General features: G+C 42.5%; 1 protein-coding gene across 2 annotated transcripts in view; it reads right to left on the reverse strand.

Moving 5' to 3' along the window:
- Positions 1 to 22,799: 22,799 nt before the first annotated feature.
- The window catches only part of LOC143276939 (oxaloacetate tautomerase fahd2, mitochondrial-like), a 58,750-nt gene continuing 55,368 nt past the window's right edge, over positions 22,800 to 26,181 (reverse strand). For both annotated transcript variants that reach the window (XR_013053663.1, XR_013053661.1), the window contains exon 8: positions 22,800 to 23,593. The gene's annotated coding sequence lies outside the window, so the exon portion shown is untranslated. The remainder of the gene's footprint in view (positions 23,594 to 26,181) is intronic.

Consider the following 26,181-nt stretch of genomic DNA (forward strand, 5'->3'; position numbering starts at 1 on the left):
ATGTACCACTGAGTTAGCCCCCTTTGTCATTTCGGTAGAGAGGTGTATACCACTGGGTTAACTCCCCTTGTCATTTCGGTAGAGAGGAGTGTACCACTGGGTTAACCCCCTTTGTCATTTCGGAAGAGAGGTGTGTACGACTGGGTTAGTTCCCCTCTTCATTTCGGTAGAGAGGTGTGTACCACTGGGTTAGCCCCCCTTGTCATTTCGGTAGAGAGGTGTATACCACTGGGTTAGCCCCCCTTGTCATTTCGGTAGAGAGGTGTATACCACTGGGTTAACCCCCTTTGTCATTTCGGTAGAGGTGTATACCACTGGGTTAGTTCCCCTTGTCATTTCGGTAGAGAGGTGTATACCACTGGGTTAACCCCCTTTGTCATTTCGGAAGAGACCAAAACACCAGGATGTCAATGGATGTTTCATGACTTCGTTACACTGTTCCCATCATCAGGATTGTTTCTGAAGATATTTAGGATGAATCATTATGATGATTTCTCGACTACTTAGGATGAATCATTATCATTTCTAGAGTGACTTTCGATGACTCGTAAATGAATATTACTAGAATCACTTTCAAATGATTCATCATAATCATTTCTGGGATTATTTTCGAATAATTCATTATTATCGTTTGTGGGATGGATTTCGAATGAATCATTATGATAGTTTCTGAAATGGATTTCGAATGATTCATTATCATCCATTCGGGAATGGTTTTTCGAATGACTCATTATTATCGTTTCTGGAATGGTTTTCAAATGATTCATTATGATAGTTTCTGGAATGATTCGATGTGAAACGGGGGAAAGCAGACGTCATTTATCCCGGAACCGTTACCCCTAAAGGGTGGGTCACTCACGCAAGAGGAAGAAGACGACGCACTATGACAACTCCTCACATGGTGTTCAGGCATCACCGACAGTGGTTAATTCAGTCAGCAACCACCCACCAGACTGACCAGTCTGACATCACCCCCTGGCTCAATACTACTGCGCCTTGCACGACGATGACACAACCCCACTGTGACCACACCAACACTGGCTGAACACTGCAAGTCTCAGTTTCCACATCAAGCAGTCTGTAGCCTGGATGTAGATCAGACATTAGTGTGGTCGGTCGCTATGTCCCGTGGCAAAGCGCCACGATCCCATGCAATCCCTGCTGAGGTGTACAAAGCAGGAGGCCCTGCCATGATGCAAAAGCTGACTGAACTCTTCCAGTCCACGTGGAACGCGGGACAGACCCTGCAATAGCCGAGAGATTCCAGCATAATCCACATCTACAAGAGGAAAGGCAACCACCAGTCTTGCGACAACCACCAAGACACCTCCCTCTTGTCCATTGCTGGAAAGATTCTGGCCCGTGTCCTGTTCAACTGCCTTCTTCAACATCTTGAACAAGGTCTCCTCCCAGAAAGCCAGTGTAGCTTCCGTGCTGAACGTGGGACTGCGGATATGATTTCTGCTGCGCGCCATCTCCAGGAAAAATACCAGGAGCAATACAGCGACCTCTTCATGACCTTTGACGATCTGACCAAGGCTTTCGATACGGTCAGCAGAGAAGGCTTGTGGAAGATCATGGAGAAGTTTGGCTGCCCCAGCAAGTTTATCACAATCGTCCACAGTTCCATGATGGCATGATGGAGAAAGTTCTGGATGACGGAGACGAGTCAGAGGCCTTCCCAGTGACAAACGGTGTCAAACAAGGCTGCGTTCTCGCCCTAACTCTCTTCAGTACAGTATTCTCTGCCACGCTGACAGATGACTTCCGTGACTGCGAAGAAGGAATCCACGTAGGTACAGGACTGATGGGAGACTGTCCAACCTCAGACGCTTGCAGGCTGTTACAAAGGTCAAAGAGACTGTCATCAGAGACTTCTTGTTTGCTGATGACTGCACTCAACGCCATCACAGAGCAGAAGATGCAGTGTGAAATGCACTGCTTCTCATAAGCCTGCAACAACTTCGGTCTCACCATCAGCACCAAAAAGACCGAAGTTATGTACCAGCCTGCCCTAGGGATGTTATACCAGGAGCCACGCATCACAGTGAAGGGGCAGAACCTTCAGGCAGTCGACAACTTCACCAACCTAAGCAGCACGTTTTCTCGCGCAGTGAACATTGACGCTGATGTCAACAACAGGATCGCCAAAGCCAGCGCTGCCTTTGGGAGACTCCATGAGAACGTCTGGGAGTGGAGAGGACTCAGCGCTACCACCAAGATGAAGGTCTGTTGTGCAGTGGTCCTTACCACCCTCCTTTGCACCAGCGAGACCTGGACTGTCTACAGCAGACACGCCAAACAGCTCATTCGCTTCCACCTGAGCTGTCTCTGCAGACTCCTCCACATCATGTGGCAGGACAAAGTCCCCAACACGAAAGTCCTGGGACGAGCTGGCTTCTGAAGCGTCTACGACCTCCAGCAGAAAGCCCAAGCCAGGTGGGGTGGACATGGTCAGAATGCCAGACAGTCCACTGCATAAGCAGCTGCTGTATGGAGAACTGTGTCAGGGCAAGCACTCAGTTGGAGGGAAGAAGAAACACTACAAAGACTGCCTCGAAGTGTCCTTCAAAGACTTGGGCGACGACATCAACAGGTGGGAGACGCTTTCTGTGTACCGTCCAGCTTGGCGTAGCAAGATCACCACAGGAGCCAGTGTAGCTGAAGCCAGGCGCATCACCGAGGGGCAACGAAAGCGTACTGTGCGCAAGGCCCGAGCAGCATCCACTGCCACGACAGCACCCACTCGCTTGTGTCTCGCATGTGGACGAGTCTTCGGGTCTGGATTGGCTTCATCAGTCACCCCCGCACCAACAGCCAGCGATCTTCCATCTGACTCTTGAAGCCATGTTCACCTTCGAATCGGAAGGACGGACATCGTCATCACTGTGACCACACCAGCACTGGCTGAACACCGCAAGTCTCAGTTTCCATATCAAACCGTCTGTAGCCTGGATGTAGATTAGACAGTGTGTTGGTTCCCACAGACATTGGGAACACCGACCAACAGAATGCTGATGAAATTGTCGGGTTGACGCCACTTTACCTTTCCGATGATTCAGTATAACCGTTTCTGGAATCATTTTCCTATGAATCATCAAGGATCATTCCTGGAATTATTTTCGAGTCATTGTTGTTCATTTCTGGAATCATATTCTAAAGATTCATTATGATCATTTCTGGAATGATTTTCGAATGAGTCATTACTGTTCATTTCTGGAGGATTTTCGAATGAATCATTACATCTGGAATGATTTTCGATGGTTTGCTATGATGATTTTCGATGATTCATTTAATGAATATTTCTGGAGTGGTCTTTGAATGATTCATTAATTCCTTACAGTATATTTCGTAATTTTTCTTTTGATTTCACTGCTTTTGGTCAAGTGGATCTTTAACATAATCACTAACTCCAGCAAATGATTCTCTCCTTCAGAGCTCCTTCAGCAAACAGTGTCTGTCTTTTAGAAGAGAATTAGATGCGTTTGCATGAAGCAGTGTCTGTGAAGAGGAAGTAAAAAGTTTGCATCAGACAGTGTCTGTGAAGAGGAAGAGAGAAGTTTGCATGAAGCAGTGTCTGTGAAGAGGAAGAAAGAAGTTTGCATGAAGCAGTGTCTGCGAAGAGAAAGAAAGAAGTTTGCATCAAACAGTGTCTGTGAAAAGAAAGAAAGAAGTTTGCATGAAGCAGTGTCTGTGAAGAGGAAGAGAGAAGTTTGCATGAAGCAGTGTCTGTGAAGAGGAAGAGAGAAGTTTGCATGAAGCAGTGTCTGTGAAGAGGAAGAGAGAAGTTTGCATGAAGCAGTGTCTGTGAAGAGGAAGAAAGAAGTTTGCATGAAGCAGTGTCTGTGAAGAGGAAGAGAGAAGTTTGCATGAAGCAGTGTCTGTGAAGAGGAAGTAAGAAGTTTGCATGCAGCAGTGTCTGTGAAGAGAAAGAAAGAAGTTTGCATCAAACAGTGTCTGTGAAAAGAAAGAAAGAAGTTTGCATGAAGCAGTGTCTGTGAAAAGAAAGAGAGAAGTTTGCATGAAGCAGTGTCTGTGAAGAGGAAGAGAGAAGTTTGCATGAAGCAGTGTCTGTGAAGAGGAAGAGAGAAGTTTGCATGAAGCAGTGTCTGTGAAGAGGAAGTAAGAAGTTTGCATGAAGCAGTGTCTGTGAAGAGTAAGAGAGAAGTTTGCATCAATACAAGGTCAAGGTCACACGCCTCACAGGTTGAGTGTTCTGCTCCGTCATTTTATGCTCCGTTTTACCTGTTTTATCCTGTGTTGGACTGTCATTTTTAGTGTACAAGTGTGTAATGGATCGTTCTTTCTCCGTGTTACCGCCATTTAGCGAGTGCAGCAGACATGGCGGACAGCTCTTACAGTCCCGCACGTGAAACGACAATGTCAACTGGTGGGCGTTGCCCGGTCGCCAGGTCAGCGTGTTGTTCAACCTTTTTACAATCGACAACAGTTGATATCTTCGAACGCCGCTTCTTTGGCCCCCGATCTCGCGTGCCGCCACAATGAGAGCTCGGAAAAATATCCCTGTTGTCACATTAAATCGTGTGCCTGTTGCCTGCACGGATGAGAGTGAAAGCGACACAGCTGTGTTTCTGGACACTGAGCCCTGGATTGTTGATGTGTGTGTGTTGCACTGCATGACCCATGGCGCGACTCAAAGCAACCTTTTACACATTTCCCACACACAGCCCACTAAATCTGCACAAAAACTGCAGACAGCTTCGTTCAGTGCACGGCCACTCGGCCCTCATTGTCAAGACAAACGTTTAGTAGTGAACGAATTTATCAGTGACATTCAGACTGACATTTTATTCATTCAGGGAACGAATTTATCAGTGACATTCAGACTGACATTTTATTCATTCAGTGAACGAATTTATCAGTGACAACCAGACTGACATTTTATCAGTGACAACCAGACTGACATTTTATTCATTCAGGGAACGAATTTATCAGTGACATTCAGACTGACATTTTATTCATTCAGGGAACGAATTTATCAGTGACAACCAGACTGACATTTTATTCATTCAGGGAACGAATTTATCAGTGACAACCAGACTGACATTTTATTCATTCAGGGAACGAATTTATCAGTGACAATCAGACTGACATTTTATTCATTCAGGGAACGAATTTATCAGTGACAATCAGACTGATATTTTATTCATTCAGGGAACGAATTTATCAGTGACATTCAGACTGACATTTTATTCATTCAGGGAACGAATTTATCAGTGACAATCAGACTGACATTTTATTCATTCAGGAAACCTGGTTTCAAGAAGAAGGCGATGAGGGGAAGAGTGCTGAACTGGCTCCATCAGGTTTCACTGCTAGGTCCTTCCCTCGCTCCCATCACGGTGGGGGCCTTGCCGTGGTTTTCAGAAACACGTTGACCAGTTTTATCACTTTAACACTTACTTTTATTTCATTCCCACACACGTCTTTTGAAGCAGTTCAAGTGGCTGTCTCATCACAACACCGTAGTGTCAACTTTTGGGACATCCACCGCACCAGTCCCAGAGATAAAAAAATAAACTTACTGACAGTGTGTTCTTTAGGGAATTCCCTGAATTGCTTGACCTGTGCAATAAGACTACCACCAGCAGCACAGTCATTTTGGGTGATACAAACTTTCACTTTGGTGTTCCAGCTCGTCCCAGTACTGTGCAAATGATTGATATGCTTGAAATATTTGGTTTTAGTCAGTCTGTTTCTCAAGCAACTGACGTACGTGGTCATATTTTAGACTGGGTTATTTATAGGCCTCATGACATCATCATCAAATCCACTTCAGTGACACAGGGTCTTCGTTCTCATTTTTGTGTCGTGTGTGACTTTTGTATAGATGCTCCTTCACCATCACCTGTGTACAAAGAGACTCGTAACTTTCGACCCCTGAACAGAGAGGCCTTTAGACAGAACATGCATGTCAGTGAATCCCCCACTGTCTGCTCCACGGTAGATAAGCTGGACAGTGCTTTACGTGAGGTCCTTGACAGGCATGACCCCGTCACCCGCTGCAAGGTGAAGGTCGGTCAGTCAGCTCCTTGGTATGGCGATGTTAAAAATGAATTAAAAGAAGCAAAGTTTAAAAGACGCATGGTTGAGAAGAAATGGATATCAACTGGCATTACTGTTTTTAAAGAGATTTTTAGTAGTGCTTAGAAATATGTCACTCGCATTGTCCAGCATGCAAAAAGAGCTTACGACAACTCTCAAATCAGTGATGGTATGTCGGCTAGAAAATTGTTCTGTATCTGTGGAAAGTTGACTGGCAATGTCAAATCATCTCTTCCTATTTTGTACCCCGTCCATCAGCTACCTCAAGTGATTTCAGACTTCTTTTTTTTTTTAAAGAAAGTCACTGACGTCAGACAAGAACTTGGTCGTATGACAACTGCTGCATTATCAGTGATCAGTTCGAATCATGCCACCTGTTCTGTTTCTTCTGTTTTTGACTGCTTCCATCCTGTCACAGAAGATGAACTAAGAAAGATCATTTTAAAGTCAAAACCGACCACCTGCCAACTGGATCCCATCCCTACCTCTTTGTTAGTTGAAAACATCGACACTCTCTTACCCACCTTGACACATATAGTACATTAAAGTCTTCTGTCTGGTTCTTTCCCGTCTATCTATAACGCCACAGTTGTAAAATTGCTGCTGAAGAAACCTCTGGATCAGAATGCTCTACAAAATTATCGACCAGTCTCAAACTTATCTTTTATGTCTAAGGTCATGGAAAAAGTTGTTCTGGGTCAGTTATTTGAATACCTAAACTCACATTTCCTGCTGTCACCCAACCAATCAGCATACAGACCATCACAAAGTACAGAGACTGCACTTCTCAAGGTCACTAATGATATACTCCTGGCACTAGATCGTGATAATATTTCCGTTCTCACTCTGTTAGATCTCAGCGCAGCGTTTGACACCATAGACCATACACTTTTGCTGCACATCCTTCATTATTACTATGGGATTAGCTCTCTCTTGGGTCAAAAGCTATCTTTCAAGTCGCATCCTGACAGTCATCATCAATAATCACTCATTATAACCAGATCTTGTATTGTTCAGAGTTCCACAGGGCTCTGTCTTAGGTCCGATACTTTTCATCAAGTACACTAAACCTCTTCATACACTCATCCAAAGTCACTTTGTTTCCAGCCAATCTGTCGCACACGACACACAACTTTATAGAACATGTCAACCTACAGAAGTAGGTCAAACCATAGAGAATTTACGGTCATGCATCACAGATGGCAAATCATGGATGACATATCACAAACTCAAAATAAATGATAATAAAACAGAAGCACTTCTCATTCACTCAAAGCGTTCATTTTCTGACTTGCTTAAACCTTCATCTATCCTGGTAGGAACCTCAGACATACCTTTCTCAGCACCTGCACGCAATTTAGGGTACATGCTTTCAGATGACATGACACTTGACATACACATCAACCACATCAATTTTGTAGATCAGCATATGCAGCACTCTGACAAATCAGTTCCATTCACCAGTATCTAACCACAGAAACCACAAAGACATTGGTTTGTTCTTTTGTCCTATCCAGATAATGGAAATGCTCTTCTTGCAGGCTGCCCCAAACACAATGTTGACAAACTTCAAAAAGTTCAAAACTCTGCAGCACAACTCACACTCAAGGCTAGGAAAGGTCAGCACATCACCCCCCCCCCCCCCCCCCCTACTCGCTTCCCGTCACTGGCTCCCCACTGAAACAAGAATACAATACAAACTCTCAGTTTTGTCACAATTTTTTTCGCTGATTCTTGTACCGTCTGTCTATCTTTCAGATCTATTTTCTGTCTATTCACCATCCAGACAACTCCATTCTTCAAATGACATGTGCACACTGTCTATTCCAAGAATTCGCACAAAATGTTATGGTGAACGTTCCTTTTCTTTTGTTGCACCAAAACAACGGAATTCACTGCCCTCACACATTCGTCACACCCCAACATCTGCATTCAAGAGAGCACTCAAAACACATCTTTTCAATGTTCATCTTTCTGGGTAGAGCTTTTCCATCTCTTGCTGTGATTTGATGGCTGGACATGCTCTTGGGGTTGACTGCGTGCATTAGCGATGATTTTTAGTGTGCTTCAGTGAGGCCTGGTTCCTGGTGCATGTTTCTGACTTCGGTAAATGTGATACGTTTTTATCTTGCTGTGATTTGGGGCCTATGTGATGTGAGACTATGATATTGCCTGTGATGATTTTACATTATATGTGTGTGTATGTGTGTGTGTGTCACGGATCAGCCCAACCTTTCGTTGCTGCGGAAGTATAGGCGGAAGTGCGAGCGATTTAGTATGGCTCAGTGGCCGGTGAAAGTGGTGTTAGTTCCGATGGTTGGGAGTTCGAATCCCAGTTTCTCTAGATCATGTTTTCTGACATGTTCTTGGTTTGGTAAAAGCGTGTGTATGCACACTCGTTTTACCTGTGTAAGAGTTGTGCAGCACGTGCACACACCGCTCTGTAGGAGCGAGAGGGCTCTTGTCACATTGGCATGACTGCAACTGCGGTGCAGTGCGTGCAATGTGTGTTTTGGCCGGTTAGCGTGCCAAGTGCAGAACTCGCGCTCACCTGCCGTTTACCTGGCTGCAGCTGACTGTGATTAGGCGTGACTTGACTCTGAGACGTCAGAGAGGGCGGACCTTGTGGAAGAGGCCCGGAAGGCTGATGGAGAGGAATTCTTGGCCAGCCAGAACCTCTGCCTGATTTTTAGCAAGCCGGTGAGCAGAGGCTGCAGTGCCCGGCTGGAGGTCCCACCCAAGTTACCACCTTCGCCCATCACAAGCTGTCGTGAGGTAACCTTATATCAGGCGGTAACTGTTTCGAGTGTCTTTAGTTGTCTTTTCCACTTTTGGGAGGTCTGTGGGTTGGACAGTGGCTGGGGTCACTTTATGAAACTGTTACGATTACCTGATGTTACAGACTGTCGTGTAACGGTCCAGTGTTATAATTATCATTCCGTGAGTTACGGGTTTGAGTTTATATTAATACACTTGTGAGGAAGTGTGAGGGAATAGTATAATCTCCGTAATTTGTTCGACAGAGTGTACGTTGGATATGTAAAGCTTACAAGCTGATGTTAGTATCGGGAATGTGAGGGAGACGTTGGGGGAAATACTGTTTCGATAGGTTCTTAAACCTGCGTAAGTGGCCGCTGTTAGCAGCGTGTCAGAAGATAGTGTTTTCCGTGTAAGCTATTGTGGCAATAATAGGTTACTGAGTTCTCTCCCTGTATGGACCGAGCACTGGAAGAGTTTGTGTATTGATTTGTTCACTTTAATTGCTCTGCTTGTGATCCGAATGGCTTTGGCAGCCATGTGCTGACGCTATCATAATTTTTCCTTTTTGAATGTTCTGTTCCAACATGTCTGCTTGTGCAAGGGAGGTTACCTTGATTGGGCCTTCGATTCTGGCAGCGTAGCGCTGTGGGAGCGTGCTTCAGGATGCGCGGCACAAGGTTTGGGGTTCGAGTCTTGGGTTGACCTGTGCCACCGTATAAGTAGGGCGACGGCCGGTACCCTGGCAGGTTCCGGACCCCTCACTTCCAGGCATGCATGTTGTCGTGCGATTGGTGTATGACAGTGGTTGTTCATTATTTTGCCTTAGAGTGCTTGTTGGATGAATGAGAGCACAACCTGTGGCTTCTTAGGTCGCCCAACGCGCATAGGGTTATGCGGTTATGGACTGGTACTGACAGGGGGTTATCCCCGTCCCCAGCTTGCTTGTTTGTCAAGTAGCGGCAAATCGACTGCTCTGCTGTCCCAGCTCCGAGGTCGCCCCTCGAGGTCTTCCACCTGAGGAGCCGAGCGCTGACACGAAACCCTGGGATCGCACCCTGGGGATCCAGATCGTCCCTCGGCGTCGACCTTCGACCGCAGCCTGCCCTGCTTGCCGCGACCTCCCGGACTCATCTGGTGGGGTGCTCTGTGGGTGAGCTGGACGTCGAGGGAGAGATTGTAGTTAGCGTTCGACTCTCAGCCTGGAGCAGGGATTTTTCAGTCCGTCAACGAGTGACAGATGAGTTAAATGAACGTTGCCGCTTGTGCAGTGAATGTGCGAGTGTGTATGTGTTTGGTTCGTTTTTCTTTCGTTTCTTGATTTTGTCCCCGTGGGGGTTAAAGGTGGGTTAAGGAGGGGTGGTTTGGAGTTAGGTGGGGCGAGGGTTTGGGTTTGGGGATAGCTTAGGAAGTAGGTCCTGTACCCATATGTGTGTGAATAAAAGTTATAAAATCGTACACGGATTTCTGCGTCCTTCTTGGGAGTGTGTGTTGCGCGGTGTCGACCCTAAAGTCCACGTCTCCTGACTTTTGGGCTTGCCCAGATTTCTGGAGTGTGTGACAGTGTGTATGTATATATATGTGTGTATGTGTGTGTGGATATATATATATATATATATATATATATATATATATAGCGCCCTTTCTCTCTAAGAGCTCTGGGCGCTTTACATGAAAGAAAAATATTACAAGTTACATAAAACATTCATGACCACTCTTTCTCAACTCCCCCCGCACCCCACCCCCGCCGACTCACTCTCCCTTTCCCACTCTACATACATCCAAAGTGAGCTGACATGGGTGGTGTTGGAGAACAAGGAAGCCGAGAGTACTTATTGATAGGTTTTAAAAAGATAAGATTTTAGTGATGAGTGAAAAGCAGAAACAGAATCAGATGCACTGATATGATGAGGAAGGTTGTTCCAGATGTGAGGAGCAGCAAAGAAGAAATAACGTTCACCATAGGTTCTTGTATTGACACAAGGAAGTTTCAAAAGGTAGCAGTCAGAGGAAGAGTGGAGATTTCTTTCGGGAGTGTAAACACTGATAAGGTCAGAAAGATATGTAGGTCCTGCAGAGTGGAAAGCAGAATAGCAGAGACACGCAACTTTGTATTTAATTCTCGCTTCAATAGGGAGCCAGTGTAGAGTGCGGAGGTGAGGAGAAATGTGATCAGTACGTGGCACTATGAGAGTCAGATGGGCAGCATTGTTTTGAAGTTTCTGAATTCGCTGAAAAATATTGTGTGGACAGCCTATGAGAAGAGAATTACAGTAGTCAATTCATGACAGCACAAAAGCAGGAATAAGAGTTTTAGTAGTTTCAACAGAAAGGTACTGATGGAAAGACGAAGCTCACAATTGGCTATGCCTATCAGATTTACTACCTGAGCATGCATGCTGAGGTTTGAGTCAAGATTAAGAATGACTCCAAGGTTCCTTGCTGATTTAGAAAACTGAACTGTGGCATCACCAACCACAATAAAGGCAGGAAAAGAAGTAGATGTGGACATTCTTGCAGAGGAAATAATCATAGCTTCTGCGTTCTTGGATGACTGGTATTGGAAAGTTCGTTCTTTTGTTTACATATGGCAGACCGGTTCCCCCCCCCCTTCCCTCACCAAAATACACACACCTCCCACTGATAGTGTGCTCAATAACCGCAAGTCTTCAATACATATGGCAGACTGGTCCCCCCACCCCTCCTCCTCCCCATACCCCCACCAAAATACACACACCTCCCACTGAAAGTGTGCTCAATAACCGCAGGTCTTCAATACATATGGCAGACTGCCCCCCCCCCCCCCCATACCCCCACCAAAACACACACACCTCCCACTGATAGTGTGCTCAATAACCGCAGGTCTTCAATACACAGAAACTGCATACAATCAAACTGTTCCAAAGACCCCAGTCAGAGAATTTTACGAAATTACAACATGCAGCCAAATTATTTACCGAGATTAGAGGAAGGAGACAACACGGTGTTTGTGGTGGGGAGGAGGAGGGTTGGGGGGGGGGGGGGGGACGCAGTTCTGACCGAAGTTAGTTCGGTTTCAGAGAACATTGTTTCGTTTGAGATGAAAACTGCATAACACTTCGAAATAGATAATTAAATGCCCAAAAATCTGGGGCACAAAAAAGTGGGCATCAGTAACTGGCTTTTGACAAACGATCGACCTTTCATGTTTGTAACTGATTGCTTTCTAAACATGCAACCATTAATTATTTAATGCAACAATCATTGAAAGAAAGAAAACTTGCAAGTACTCAACAAGCGAATTCAATTTGTGTCAGATTTCTTTAATTCATTTTGCATGCCAATCATGAGCAAGAAAAGTCTTGTCTTCTTCCACTGTCGGTCATCTTGGAAAATCTGGTAAACCAGGCTAAAATAGGATAAAATAGAGATAGTAAGAATTATTTGGTCATGCGAGTCATTTTCTTGACTGAGACAAGTATTAGTTACGAAACAATTAGAATTATGCGTCATAGGTACTCTATACTTTACAAATCCATTGGCGGCCATCTTGCATTTTATGCAATAACTCAAATGCCCATTATTTACGATTTGGCCTCCAACAGATTATGAATCAGCACCCCCAGTTCACGTAAAATCAACAAAAGAACCTAACATATCAAGCAAAAGCAGGTATCCTGGTTATCACTCGGACCACAAGGTGTGAATAGGTATCCGGCTACTGTTGGGGAAGGTTAACTTCAAATGGGGAAGGTTAACTTCAAATGGGGAAGGTTAACTTCAAATGGGGAAGGTTAACTTCAAATGGGGAAGGTTAACTTCAAATGGGGAAGGTTAACTTCAAATGGGGAAGGTTAACTTCAAATGGGGAAGGTTAACTTCAAATGGGGAAGAAGGTTAACTTCAAATGGGGAAGGTTAACTTCAAATGGGGAAGGTTAACTTCAAATGGGGAAGGTTAACTTCAAATGGGGAAGGTTAACTTCAAATGGGGAAGGTTAACTTCAAATGGGGAAGGTTAACTTCAAATGGCAGAAGACTGGGCCCCGCCCTCCTGTGCCAAGCCCCAGACACAATGGATAGGAATTCACTGCTGCGATGGCCGTAAAAGGCTCTGGGAACTTTAACCCGATACCTCTGCGAGGAACCTTGAATGCATTAGTTATCTCTGGATACATCCTGTTTATTTACATTGTAACTATGTCAGGTCTATACATCATGTCTCTGGTAACATCAACTGTGTATTTACATAGTAACTGTGTCATGTCTACACATGTCTCTGGTTAGGTCCACCGTTTATCTATATAGTAACCATGTCATGTCCAGTACATGTCTGGTTAGATCCACTGTTTATCTACATAGTAACTATATATCATGTCTATACATGTATCTGGTTAGATCCACAGTTTATTTACATAGTAACTATGTCATATCTGTACATGTCTATGGTTAGGGTTACTGTTTATCTACATAGTAACTATGTCATGTCTATACATGTCTCTGGTTAGATCCACTGTTTATCAGCATAGTAACTGAGTCTGGTCTGGAAATGTCTCTGGTTAGATCCACTGTTTATCAGCATAGTAACTGAGTCTGGTCTGAAAATGTCTTTGGTTAGATCCACTGTTTATTTACATAGTAACTGAGTCTGGTCTGAAAATGTCTCTGGTTAGATCCACTGTTTATTTACATAGTAACTGAGTCTGGTCTGAAAATGTCTCTGGTTAGATCCACTGTTTATTTACATAGTAACTGAGTCTGGTCTGAAAATGTCTCTGGTTAGATCCACTGTTTATTTACATAGTAACCGAGTCTGGTCTGAAAATGTCTCTGGTTAGATCCACTGTTTATTTACATAGTAACTGAGTCTGGTCTGAAAATGTCTCTGGTTACACCGAGTTTATTTACCAATGTGGAGTGATGGCCTAGAGGTAACGCGTCCGCCAAGGAAGCAAGAGAATCTGAGCGCACTGGTTCGAATCATGGCTCAACCGCCGATATTTTCTCCCCCTCCACTAGACCTTTAGCGGTGGTCTGGACGCTAGTCATTCGGATGAGACGATAAACCGGGGTCCCGCAGCATGTGCAGCATGCACTTATAGCGCACGTAAAAGAACCCACGGCAGCAAAAGGGTTGTTCCTGGCAAAATTCTGCAGAAAAATCCACTTCGACAGGAAAAACACACACAAAAATAACTGCACGCAGGAAAAAATACAAAACATGAGAGGCAAGGCCTTCAAGACTCACTTGTGATACACTTTTTTTAAAATCTAATCGTTTAAAATGTGTTCTGTATTTGTTGCTATAAAGCATCGGGTTAAAAGGAAAAGGAAAAAAAAGTCCTAACGGCAGATTCGAACCCCGCATGTTCGGGTGAGAAGAAACTGTCTTACACATTACACTATCGTGGCTCCTTAAATGACGTTCCAAAATATATTTAAACACACTTTTTTAAAGGGCGATAAATCGATTGCGGTATTCGCAGTGAGAATGCTGTTTAAATAATAATAATTGTATTTATATAGCGCTGAATCTTGTGCAGAGACAAATCAAAGCGCTTTCGCACCAGTCATTCACACGCATGCATAACTCTAAAACTGTAGAAACTAAAGACAAGGAAGAGGCAGGGAAGGAAGGCTATTTTGGGAAGAGGTGGGTTTTAAGGCCAGACTTGAAAGAGCTGTGTGTGGAGACTTGAAGCGAAAGAGGAAGTTCATTTCAATTGCAAGACGGAGAAAGAACGGCGGCCAACAAGTCGAGTGTTTGAATCTGGGTATGCGTAAACAGAGTGGATCCGAAGCCGATCGTAGTGAGCGAGATGGAGTGTAGAGGTGAAGGCAGCCGCAGAGATAGGAAGGGGCAGTTTTGTGAACACATTTATAACATAGAGTGCTGATCTTGTACTTTATTCCGTGTGAGACAGGGAGCCAGTGGAGATGTTGCAAAAAAGGAGTGATGTGCTCAAATCTTTTCTTTCTGAGGACGAGTCGGGCAGCAGAGTTTTGTATGCACTGAAGGGACTGAATGGATGAAGCAGGCAAACCAGACAATAGAGAGTTACAGTTGTCAATGCGAGAGAGAATGAGAGAAACGACAAGGCTAGATGTTGCGTCAGTGGACAGATATTTCCGGAAGGAACTGATGCACCGCAGTTTACAGTAGCAGGACTGACATGTCTGACTGATAAATTTTTGCATGGACAGTGTGTTGTCAAGGACAACACCGAGGTTCCTGACTGACCTGGAAAGAGGGATGGATGTACTGCCAAGTTTGATTGTGTCAATTGTGATGGAAAACAGTTTTTGTTTAGTTCCTATGATCATTGCTTCAGTTTTGTCCGCGTTCAATTGTAACTTATTTATAGTCATCCAGTTTTGAATGTCCAGGAAGCAGTTGGATGTTTCTTGCAAGAGCGACAACAATTTTTCAGGGGCATCATACTATTCTGATGTATCTTGGGCATTCAAAAAATCTTTAAGGGCAATTAAAAATTCTTTTTAAGTCCGCGGTAAAGGAGACGTGGCTATCGCCGCAATCACACTGCAACATTTAGTTTTCTCTGGATCTAGATAGATGTACAAGTTTTGTTGCACCCTGTTGACACGGTCGATTGAATTTCTCTTTTATGTTCATTCTAGTTTTATAGTTTTAAAGCTGATGTGGAAATTGAGTATTTTGTTAAACTAATAACATGTAGAGTCAAGTACAAGTACTTCTAAACGTCGTATGAAGTGAAAAGGACTTAATTTTGAGAAAAGTCAAGACTGGAAATTTTTACGTTTCATCAAGGGTATTAACTCTCATGGTTTATTATTTTAAACTGTGAATTCCGACTGATTCTGAGGATATTTTTATGGCAGTTTGGGGCATAATCCAGTAAGTGATGAGGCATTCACAAATCTTTCTCTGAATAAATATTTAATGGTCTCCTTCTCCAACTTTCCATCACGTGTTATCGTGTATTGTCGATTGAATATTGAACTGAACGGGCAGGTCAACAACTTGAAACAAAATGGCGTCGTTCGCCTTCGCGAAGAATATGAGCACGCGCTTTGAATATGTATAAATATGTGTACGCAACTGATTTTCGCCCATGACCTTCAGGGCTCAGCCAATAGATCTATAAAGTCCACTCGTCATATTGATTTTAGTATTTTCCGAAAAAGACCACTTGGGCAAATGAAAACACACAAGCTTTTTATGTATTGAGTATAATTTCAAAATGTAATGTTTCAGATGAGAAAGATCACTTTAAAGCAAATTAAGCCCCCTAGCATTAATTACAGATTAATTTCCCTTTTTTACTATCTGTACCGAAGGATATGCAAAATAAATATAACTTCCATGCTTAGCAAAATAAGTTCCTTTTTGAACAAAAGAATTATAAAAATGACTGTTCTTGTTGTTGTGTCAGAATATCAGATCAAAGTGCCAAGTTTAGAGAATAAAAATATATATAAATATAACAGTAAATTCAGTTTGCATATAATTTGGCTTTTTTTTTTCCTTCTTTTTTTTTGGTGCCCATCCCAGAGGTGCAATATTGTTTTAAACAAGATGACTGGAAAGAACTGAATTTTTCCTATTTTTATGCCAAATTTGGTGTCAACTGACAAAGTATTTGCAGAGAAAATGGCAATGTTAAAGTTTACCACGCACACACACACACACACACACAGAGAGAGAGAGAGAGAGAGAGAGGACCGAACACAGGGTTAAAACATAGACTCACTTTGTTTACACAGGTGAGTCAAAAATGGGTGGCGCTGTAGTGTACGACGTGCTCTGCCCGTGGACAGCAGCCCGAATTTCACACCCAGAAATCTGGTGTGATAAAAAGAAATACAAATACAAATAGTAACTGTGTCAGGCCTATACATGTCTGTGCTAACATCATGTATATTTACACATTAACTCTGTCAGGTCTACACGCTATATGTTTCTGGTTACATCCACTGTTCATTTACACTGTTACTCTGAAAGCTCTACACGTTACATGCTTCTGGTTACATCCACTGTTCATTTACATTATAACTCTGTCAGGTCTACACGTTACATCCACTGTTCATTTACACTGTTACTCTGTCAGGTCTACACGTTACAACCACTGTTCATTTACACTGTTACTCTGTCAGGTCTACATGTTACATGTTTCTGGCTACATCCACTGTTCATTTACACTGTTACTCTGTCAGGTCTACATGTTACATCCACTGTTCATTTACATTATAACTCTGTCAGGTCTACACGTTACATCCACTGTTCATTTACGCTGTTACTCTGTCAGGTCTACATGTTACATCCACTGTTCATTTACATTGTTACTCTGTCAGGTCTACATGTTACAACCACTGTTCATTCACATTGTTACTCTGTCAGGTCTACATGTTACATCCACTGTTCATTCACATTGTTACTCTGTCAGGTCTACCCGTTACATGTTTCTGGCTACATCCACTGTTCATTTACACTGTTACTCTGTCAGGTCTACACGTTACATCCACTGTTCATTTACACCGTTTCTCTGTCAGGTCTACACGTTACGTCCACTGTTCATTCACATTCTTACTCTGTCAGGTCTACACGTTACATCCACTGTTCATTTACACCGTTTCTCTGTCAGGTCTACACGTTACGTCCACTGTTCATTCACATTCTTACTCTGTCAGGTCTACACGTTACATCCACTGTTCATTTACACTGTTACTCTGTAAGGTCTACATATTACATCCACTGTTCATTTACATTGTAACTCTGTCAGGTCTACACGTTACATCCACTGTTCATTTACATTGTTACTCTGTCAGGTCTACATGTTACAACCACTGTTCATTCACATTGTTACTCTGTCAGGTCTACATGTTACATCCACTGTTCATTTACATTGTTACTCTGTCAGGTCTACATGTTACAACCACTGTTCATTCACATTGTTACTCTGTCAGGTCTACATGTTACAACCACAGTTCATTTACACTGTTACTCTGTCAGGTCTACACGTTACATCCACTGTTCATTTACACCGTTTCTCTGTCAGGTCTACACGTTACGTCCACTGTTCATTCACATTCTTACTCTGTCAGGTCTACACGTTACATCCACTGTTCATTTACACCGTTTCTCTGTCAGGTCTACACGTTACGTCTACTGTTCATTCACATTCTTACTCTGTCAGGTCTACACGTTACATCCACTGTTCATTTACACTGTTACTCTGTAAGGTCTACATATTACATCCACTGTTCATTTACATTGTAACTCTGTCAGGTCTACACGTTACATCCACTGTTCATTTACATTGTTACTCTGTCAGGTCTACATGTTACAACCACTGTTCATTCACATTGTTACTCTGTCAGGTCTACATGTTACAACCACTGTTCATTTACATTGTAACTCTGTCAGGTCTACATGTTACATCCACTGTTCATTCACATTGTTACTCTGTCAGGTCTACATGTTACATCCACTGTTCATTTACACTGTTACTCTGTCAGGTCTTTATGATGATCAGACTAAAGTTAACCACTCTTTATGATGATCAGACTAACGTTAAACACTCTTTATGATGATCAGACTAACGTTAAACACTCTTTATGATGATCAGACTATAGTTAACCACTCTTTATGATGATCAGACTAACGTTAAACACTCTTTATGATGATCAGACTATAGTTAACCACTCTTTATGATGATCAGACTATAGTTAACCACTCTTTATGATGATCAGACTAAAGTTAAACACTCTTTATGATGATCAGACTATAGTTAACCACTCTTTATGATGATCAGACTAAAGTTAAACTCTCTTTATGATGATCAGACTATAGTTAACCACTCTTTATGATGATCAGACTAAAGTTAAACACTCTTTATGATGATCAGACTATAGTTAACCACTCTTTATGATGACCAGACTGTAGTTAACCACTCATTATAATGATCAGACTATAGTTAACCACTCTTTATGATGATCAGACTAAAGTTAACCACAATGTATGTGTATGGTGACTGATTATCATGAAGTGTGTTTAACATTAGTAGTCTGATCATAACACATTCACACCCACACATGCAAAGTGTAAATTTATGCTAACAGTCACTCATTCATGCGCTACACCAAAACCACATTGCACATTCAAATAATTGTATTTTTATGTTGCAAGGATCTTTCAAATATATTTTATCATACAACAAAGATCACCATCCATGGCGAAGTATTCAACAATGATAATGTTTTCTCTGAATGCATTTGCTGTCAGAAACCAAACTCCGTGGCAAACTTTAACAGTAAACTGAATACTCATTATTGCCAACACTCAGAAATCCATGCCCATTTGAAACATACAAAAAATAATAAATAAATAAATAGGTAAACAAAAATACAACAACAACAACAACAACAACATCTTAATAAAATCTGCCTGAATAAAATGTTGATTAAAACAAAAACTATAATTTCCCTGTTTTACATTTAAAATGTCTGCTGTTTCTCAACAAAAACTAAAATTCCCTACTTTAAATTTAAATATTTGTTGTTTCACAGCAATTACTACAATTTCTTGCTTTAAATTCAAAATGTCTGTGGTTTCACAACAAAAATTATGTAATTCCCTGCTTTGCATTTCAAATATTTATTTCACAACAAAAACTACAGTTTCCTGCTTTGCATTTGAAATAATTGCTGTTTCACAACAAAAAATACATATGTCTTTGTTTTGCATTTAAAATGTCTGTTGTTTCACAACAAAAACTACATATGTCTTTGTTTTGCATTTAAAATGTCTGTTGTTTCACAACAAAAACTACACATGTCTTAGTTTTGCATTTAAAATGTCTGTTGTTTCACAACAAAAACTATGATTTCCTGCTTCGCGTGTAAAGCAGGTGTCGTAACAGACACGGTACAGATTAAGGAATCAATCCCCTTAACTCACAGGTGTCGTAACAGACACGGTACACAGCAAGGAATTAATCCCCTTAACTCACAGGTGTCGTAACAGACACGGTACAGATTAAGGAATCAATCCCCTTAACTCACAGGTGTCGTAACAGACACGGTACACAGCAAGGAATTAATCCCCTTAACTCACAGGTGTCGTAACAGACACGGTACAGATTAAGGAATCAATCCCCTTAACTCACAGGTGTCGTAACAGACACGGTACACAGCAAGGAATCAATCCCCTTAACTCACAGGTGTCGTAACAGACACGGTACAGAGCAAGGAATTAATCCCCTTAACTCACAGGTGTCGTAACAGACACGGTACAGAGCAAGGAATCAATCCCCTTAACTCACAGGTGTCATAACGGACACGGTACAGAGCAAGGAATCAATCCCCTTAACTCACAGGTGTCGTAACAGACACGGTACACAGCAAGGAATCAATCCCCTTCACTCACAGGTGTCGTAACAGACACGGTACAGAGCAAGGAATCAATCCCCTTAACTCACAGGTGTCATAACGGACACGGTACAGAGCAAGGAATCAATCCCCTTAACTCACAGGTGTCGTAACAGACACGGTACACAGCAAGGAATCAATCCCCTTCACTCACAGGTGTCGTAACAGACACGGTACAGAGCAAGGAATTAATCCCTTTAACTCACAGGTGTCGTAACAGACATGGTACACAGCAAGGAACCAATCCCCTTAACTCACAGGTGTCGTAACAGACACGGTACAGATTAAGGAATCAATCCCCTTAACTCACAGGTGTCGTAACAGACACGGTACACAGCAAGGAATTAATCCCCTTAACTCACAGGTGTCGTAACAGACACGGTACAGATTAAGGAATCAATCCCCTTAACTCACAGGTGTCGTAACAGACACGGTACACAGCAAGGAATCAATCCCCTTAACTCACAGGTGTCGTAACAGACACGGTACAGAGCAAGGAATTAATCCCCTTAACTCACAGGTGTCGTAACAGACACGGTACAGAGCAAGGAATCAATCCCCTTAACTCACAGGTGTCGTAACAGACACGGTACAGAGCAAGGAATCAATCCCCTTAACTCACAGGTGTCATAACAGACACGGTACAGAGCAAGGAATCAATCCCCTTAACTCACAGGTGTCGTAACAGACACGGTACAGAGCAAGGAATTAATCCCCTTAACTCACAGGTGTCATAACGGACACGGTACAGAGCAAGGAATCAATCCCCTTAACTCACAGGTGTCGTAACAGACACGGTACACAGCAAGGAATCAATCCCCTTAACTCACAGGTGTCGTAACGGACACGGTACAGATTAAGGAATCAATCCCCTTAACTCACAGGTGTCATAACGGACACGGTACAGATTAAGGAATCAATCCCCTTAACTCACAGGTGTCATAACGGACACGGTACAGAGCAAGGAATCAATCCCCTTCACTCACAGGTGTCATAACAGACACGGTACACAGCAAGGAATCAATCCCCTTAACTCACAGGTGTCGTAACGGACACGGTACAGAGCAAGGAATCAATCCCCTTAACTCACAGGTGTCATAACGGACACGGTACAGAGCAAGGAATCAATCCCCTTAACTCACAGGTGTCGTAACAGACACGGTACACAGCAAGGAATCAATCCCCTTCACTCACAGGTGTCGTAACAGACACGGTACAGAGCAAGGAATCAATCCCCTTAACTCACAGGTGTCATAACAGACACGGTACACAGCAAGGAATCAATCCCCTTCACTCACAGGTGTCGTAACAGACACGGTACAGAGCAAGGAATTAATCCCTTTAACTCACAGGTGTCGTAACAGACATGGTACACAGCAAGGAACCAATCCCCTTAACTCACAGGTGTCATAACCTACATGGTACAGAGCAAGGAATCAATCCCCTTAACTCCAACCAAAACAAAACAAAAAAAATTTGACATCAATCCCATAAACTCCAATCCACTTATATCACTGTGACTGCAATGTGTTTTTTAAAAGCATGAAATCATTGTGACTGCAGTGTTTTATTTGAAAGCATAAAATCATTGAGACTGCAGTGTGTTATTTCAAAGCATTGTGACTGCGGTGTAATATTTTAAAGCATTGTGACTACAGTGTATTAATTTTAAAGCACCGTGACTGCAGTGTATTATTCTAAAGAATCAAATCATTGTGACTGCAGTGTATCATTTTAAAATAAGACACTGCAGTCACAATGATTTAAATAACACACTGCAATCACTGCTTTAAAATAATACACTGCAGTCACTGCTTTGAAGCATTGTGACTGCAGTGTATCATCTTAAAGCAGTGACTGCAGTGTGTCATTAACAGTGACTGCAGTGTATGATTTTAAAGCAGTGACTGCAGTGTATCATTAACAGTGACTGCAGTGTATGATTTTAAAGCAGTGACTGCAGTGTGTCATTAACAGTGACTGCAGTGCGTCATTAACAGTGACTGCAGTGCGTCATTAACAGTCACTGCAGTGCATCATTAACAGTGACTGCAGTGTATCATTAACAGTGACTAGTGACTGCAGTGTATCATTAACAGTGACTGCAGTGTGTCATTAACAGTGACTGCAGTGTATCATTAACAGTGACTAGTGACTGCAGTGTATCATTAACAGTGACTGCAGTGTATCATTAACAGTGACTAGTGACTGCAGTGTATCATTAACAGTGACTGCAGTGTGTCATTAACAGTGACTGCAGTGTATCATTAACAGTGACTGCAGTGTGTCATTAACAGTGACTGCAGTGTATCATTAACAGTGACTGCAGTGTATCATTAACAGTGACTAGTGACTGCAGTGTATCATTAACAGTGACTGCAGTGTGTCATTAACAGTGACTGCAGTGTATCATTAACAGTGACTAGTGACTGCAGTGTATCATTTTAAAGCAGTGACTGCAGTGTGTTATACCAAAGCACTGTGACTGCAGTGTGTTATTTTAAAGCATCAATCATTGTGACTGCAGTGTATTCCAAAGCACTGACTGCAGTGTGTTAAAGGATCAATCATTGTGACTGCAGTGTATTCCAAAGCACTGTGACTGCAGTGTGTTATTTTAAAGCATCAATCATTGTGACTGCAGTGTATTCCAAAGCACTGACTGCAGTGTGTTAAAGGATCAATCATTGTGACTGCAGTGTGTTTTTCTAAAGCATCAATCATTGTGACTGCAGTGTATTCCAAAGCACTGACTGCAGTGTGTTATTTTATAGCATCAATTCATTCTGACTGCAGTGTGTTATTTTATAGCATCAATCATTGTGACTGCAGTGTGTTATTTTATAGCATCAATCATTGTGACTGCAGTGTGTTATTTTAAAGCATCAATCATTGTGACTGCAGTGTGTTATTTTAAAGCATCAATCATTGTGACTGCAGTGTATTCTAAAGCACTGACTGCAGTGTGTTATTTTATAGCATCAATTCATTCTGACTGCAGTGTGTTATTTTATAGCATCAATTCATTCTGACTGCAGTGTGTTATTTTATAGCATCAATTCATTCTGACTGCAGTGTGTTATTTTATAGCATCAATTCATTCTGACTGCAGTGTGTTATTTTATAGCATCAATTCATTCTGACTGCAGTGTTTTTCTAAAGCATTGTGACTGCAGTGTGTCACCTTAGTGGATTTAAACATGGCTACTCTGTGTTATTTCAAAGCATCAAATCACTGTAACTGCAGTGTGTTATTGTAAAACATCAAATCATTGTAACTGCACCAGCCGCCGTGGTGAAGTGGTTAGCGTCGATGACTGAGGGCTGGGAGGACGCGGGTTGAAATCCCAGCAGAGGTTGGTTTCTCAGCCCGTGGCCGGCTCCTACACAGAGTTGAGTGTGCTGTGGGCTTAAATGGGGAGACTGGGACCACACAGTCCAGTGTCATCCACTTCAAGGATGCGTCTTTGGGTGTGTTGCTCTAATTACCTGACTAACACTGCAAGTGACTGTATCTCTCTGGCCTGGTTAATGTTGGGATATCATTATGACAGGAAGCGTAGAGTACAGCCTTGTCGCGCAGTCCCAAACCAAAATGGACCTCCATAGCAACATCGTCATCATCATCGTCATCCTCCTCCTCCTCCATCGTCATCAATATAAACAAAATAGTCTCAAAGTCTGTGGCCTTTCATGCCCTGCTCTCATAGTGACCTCGGTTTCGATACCCCTCCACTTCCGTGCTTGGGGTGAGTCCTGTCAATGTCATCAGTGTTGGCAGATTCATGGGGGGCTGTTTGAGGGACGTGGTGGCGGTCTCCACTCTGGGAGGGACGCTCACTCAGTCTGGCTCCGCGACTAAGTCATTACTGTCATTAGTAGGGGGCTTAGTAGGTAGTGTTCTAAATACGTTAAACCAGAACAGGCACCACTGAACACCACCGAAGTGACTCAGCAGCAGTGCAGGGTCTCCTCTGGTAAGTGGCGTGGGAGTAATGCCACTGAAACAGTGGAGATGATACGGCAGCAAACAAAACAAAAAACAAAAAAAATCATTAACTGCAGTGTGTTATTCCAAAGGATTAAAACATTGTGACTGCTGTGTGTTATTCCAAAGGATTAAAACATTGTGACTGCTGTGTGTTATTCCAAAGGATTAAAACATTGTGACTGCTGTGTGTTATTCCAAAGGATTAACCAAAGGATTAAAACATTGTGACTGCTGTGTGTTATTCCAAAGGATTAAAACATTGTGACTGCTGTGTGTTATTCCAAAGGATTAAAACATTGTGACTGCTGTGTGTTATTCCAAAGGATTAAAACAATGTGACTGCTGTGTGTTATTCCAAAGGATTAAAACATTGTGACTGCAGTACAATATTTAAGCGGATTTAATAATACTGACTGCAGTGCAATATGTTAGAGGATTAAAACATTGTGACTGCAGTGTCTTATTTTAGAGGATTAAAACATTGTGACTGCAGTGTCTTATTTTAGAGGATTAAAACATTGTCACTGCAGTGCAATATTTCAGCAGATGTAATCATACTGACTGTAGTGCGATCGTGATTACACAATTAATTCTTTGCTTTGATGTTTAAGTATTGAAATAAACGTTCTGTTCATAAAACCCTAGTTTAAATCATTCTCTGTATTTGTTCTCCAAACTTAGCAATCTTAGTACTGCATTTATTCTAGGAACAGTTCTGTATTCAATGTGCATGAAAACAAACAAATGCCTTAGATGTTGTATGGCTACTAGCCAAATGACTGGTGTAAAATACTCTGAATGTTGTGTGCCTGTATCTGCACTAAAAAATGAATTGGTGTTATTAAATGGTGGTGGGAAAAATGTTATTGGTGTTATTAAATGGTGGTGGGGGAAATGTGCATGTCAGTCTCTCATTTCTATGCTAATGTGTTTAGCATGCAACCATACATATCTGTGTGTGTGGGAGGGGGTGGGGTATGTGTGTGTATGTACGTTCATGTATGTATATGTGTGTGTGTGTGTGTGTGTGTGTGTGTGTGTGAGCAAGTGTGTGCATGTGCATGCATGCATGTGTGTGTGTGTGTGAGCAAGTGTGTGCTTGTGCATGCATGCATGTGTGTGTGTGAGCAAGTGTGTGCATGTGCATGCATGCATGTGTGTGCGAAGTTAGAGGATGAGGCTGCTGACATGTGACATACATAGCTGCAGCAACACACACACACACCCAAGTGTCATCAAAAAGCATGTACAAAACCTGGTACTGTGAGCTGCGATCTCTTCTCAGATGCACACGACATGCTAATTTTTCTATGGGAGAACATGAATCACTGTGCCTAAAGCTTGAAGTGTAGAAAGAAGCTGTCGTCTTCTGAGCAACAGGCCTTGTCCACAAGACAGGATTGTGGAACAACATTACAGTGCTAGTCTCTGAATTAAGACAGGATTGTGGAAGAACATTACAGTGCTAGTCTCTGAATTACGACAGATAGGATTGTGGAAGAACAACATAACAGTGCTGGTCTCTGAATTAAGACAGATAGGATTGTGGAAAAACATTACAGTGCTGGTCTCTGAATTAAGACAGGATTGTGGAAAAACATTACAGTGCTGGTCTCTGAATTAAGACAGATAGTATTGTGGAAAAACAACATTACAGTGCTGGTCTCTGAATTAAGACAGGATTGTGGAAGAACAACATAACAGTGCTGGTCTCTGAATTAAGACAGGATTGTGGAAGAACAACATAACAGTGCTGGTCTCTGAATTAACTCACTCAGTACGGCCAGTCCTCTCTTCTCCTCTAACACAGACCCCTCGGATGTCCAGTGGGTGTCTGAATGACCCAACCTTTAGCTTCCGTCGTCAGACTTGTGGTATTCTTTGTCAACATTCACCTCTTCAGTATGAGAGCCTTCCGCTTGCAATATTTTGATGATGGTAATTGGGGTGAAACGCTGTTAACGTCTTCTCTTTCGCCGT

Source organism: Babylonia areolata, chromosome 2 (assembly GCF_041734735.1).
Source record: "Babylonia areolata isolate BAREFJ2019XMU chromosome 2, ASM4173473v1, whole genome shotgun sequence".
Lineage (NCBI taxonomy): Eukaryota > Metazoa > Mollusca > Gastropoda > Neogastropoda > Buccinidae > Babylonia > Babylonia areolata.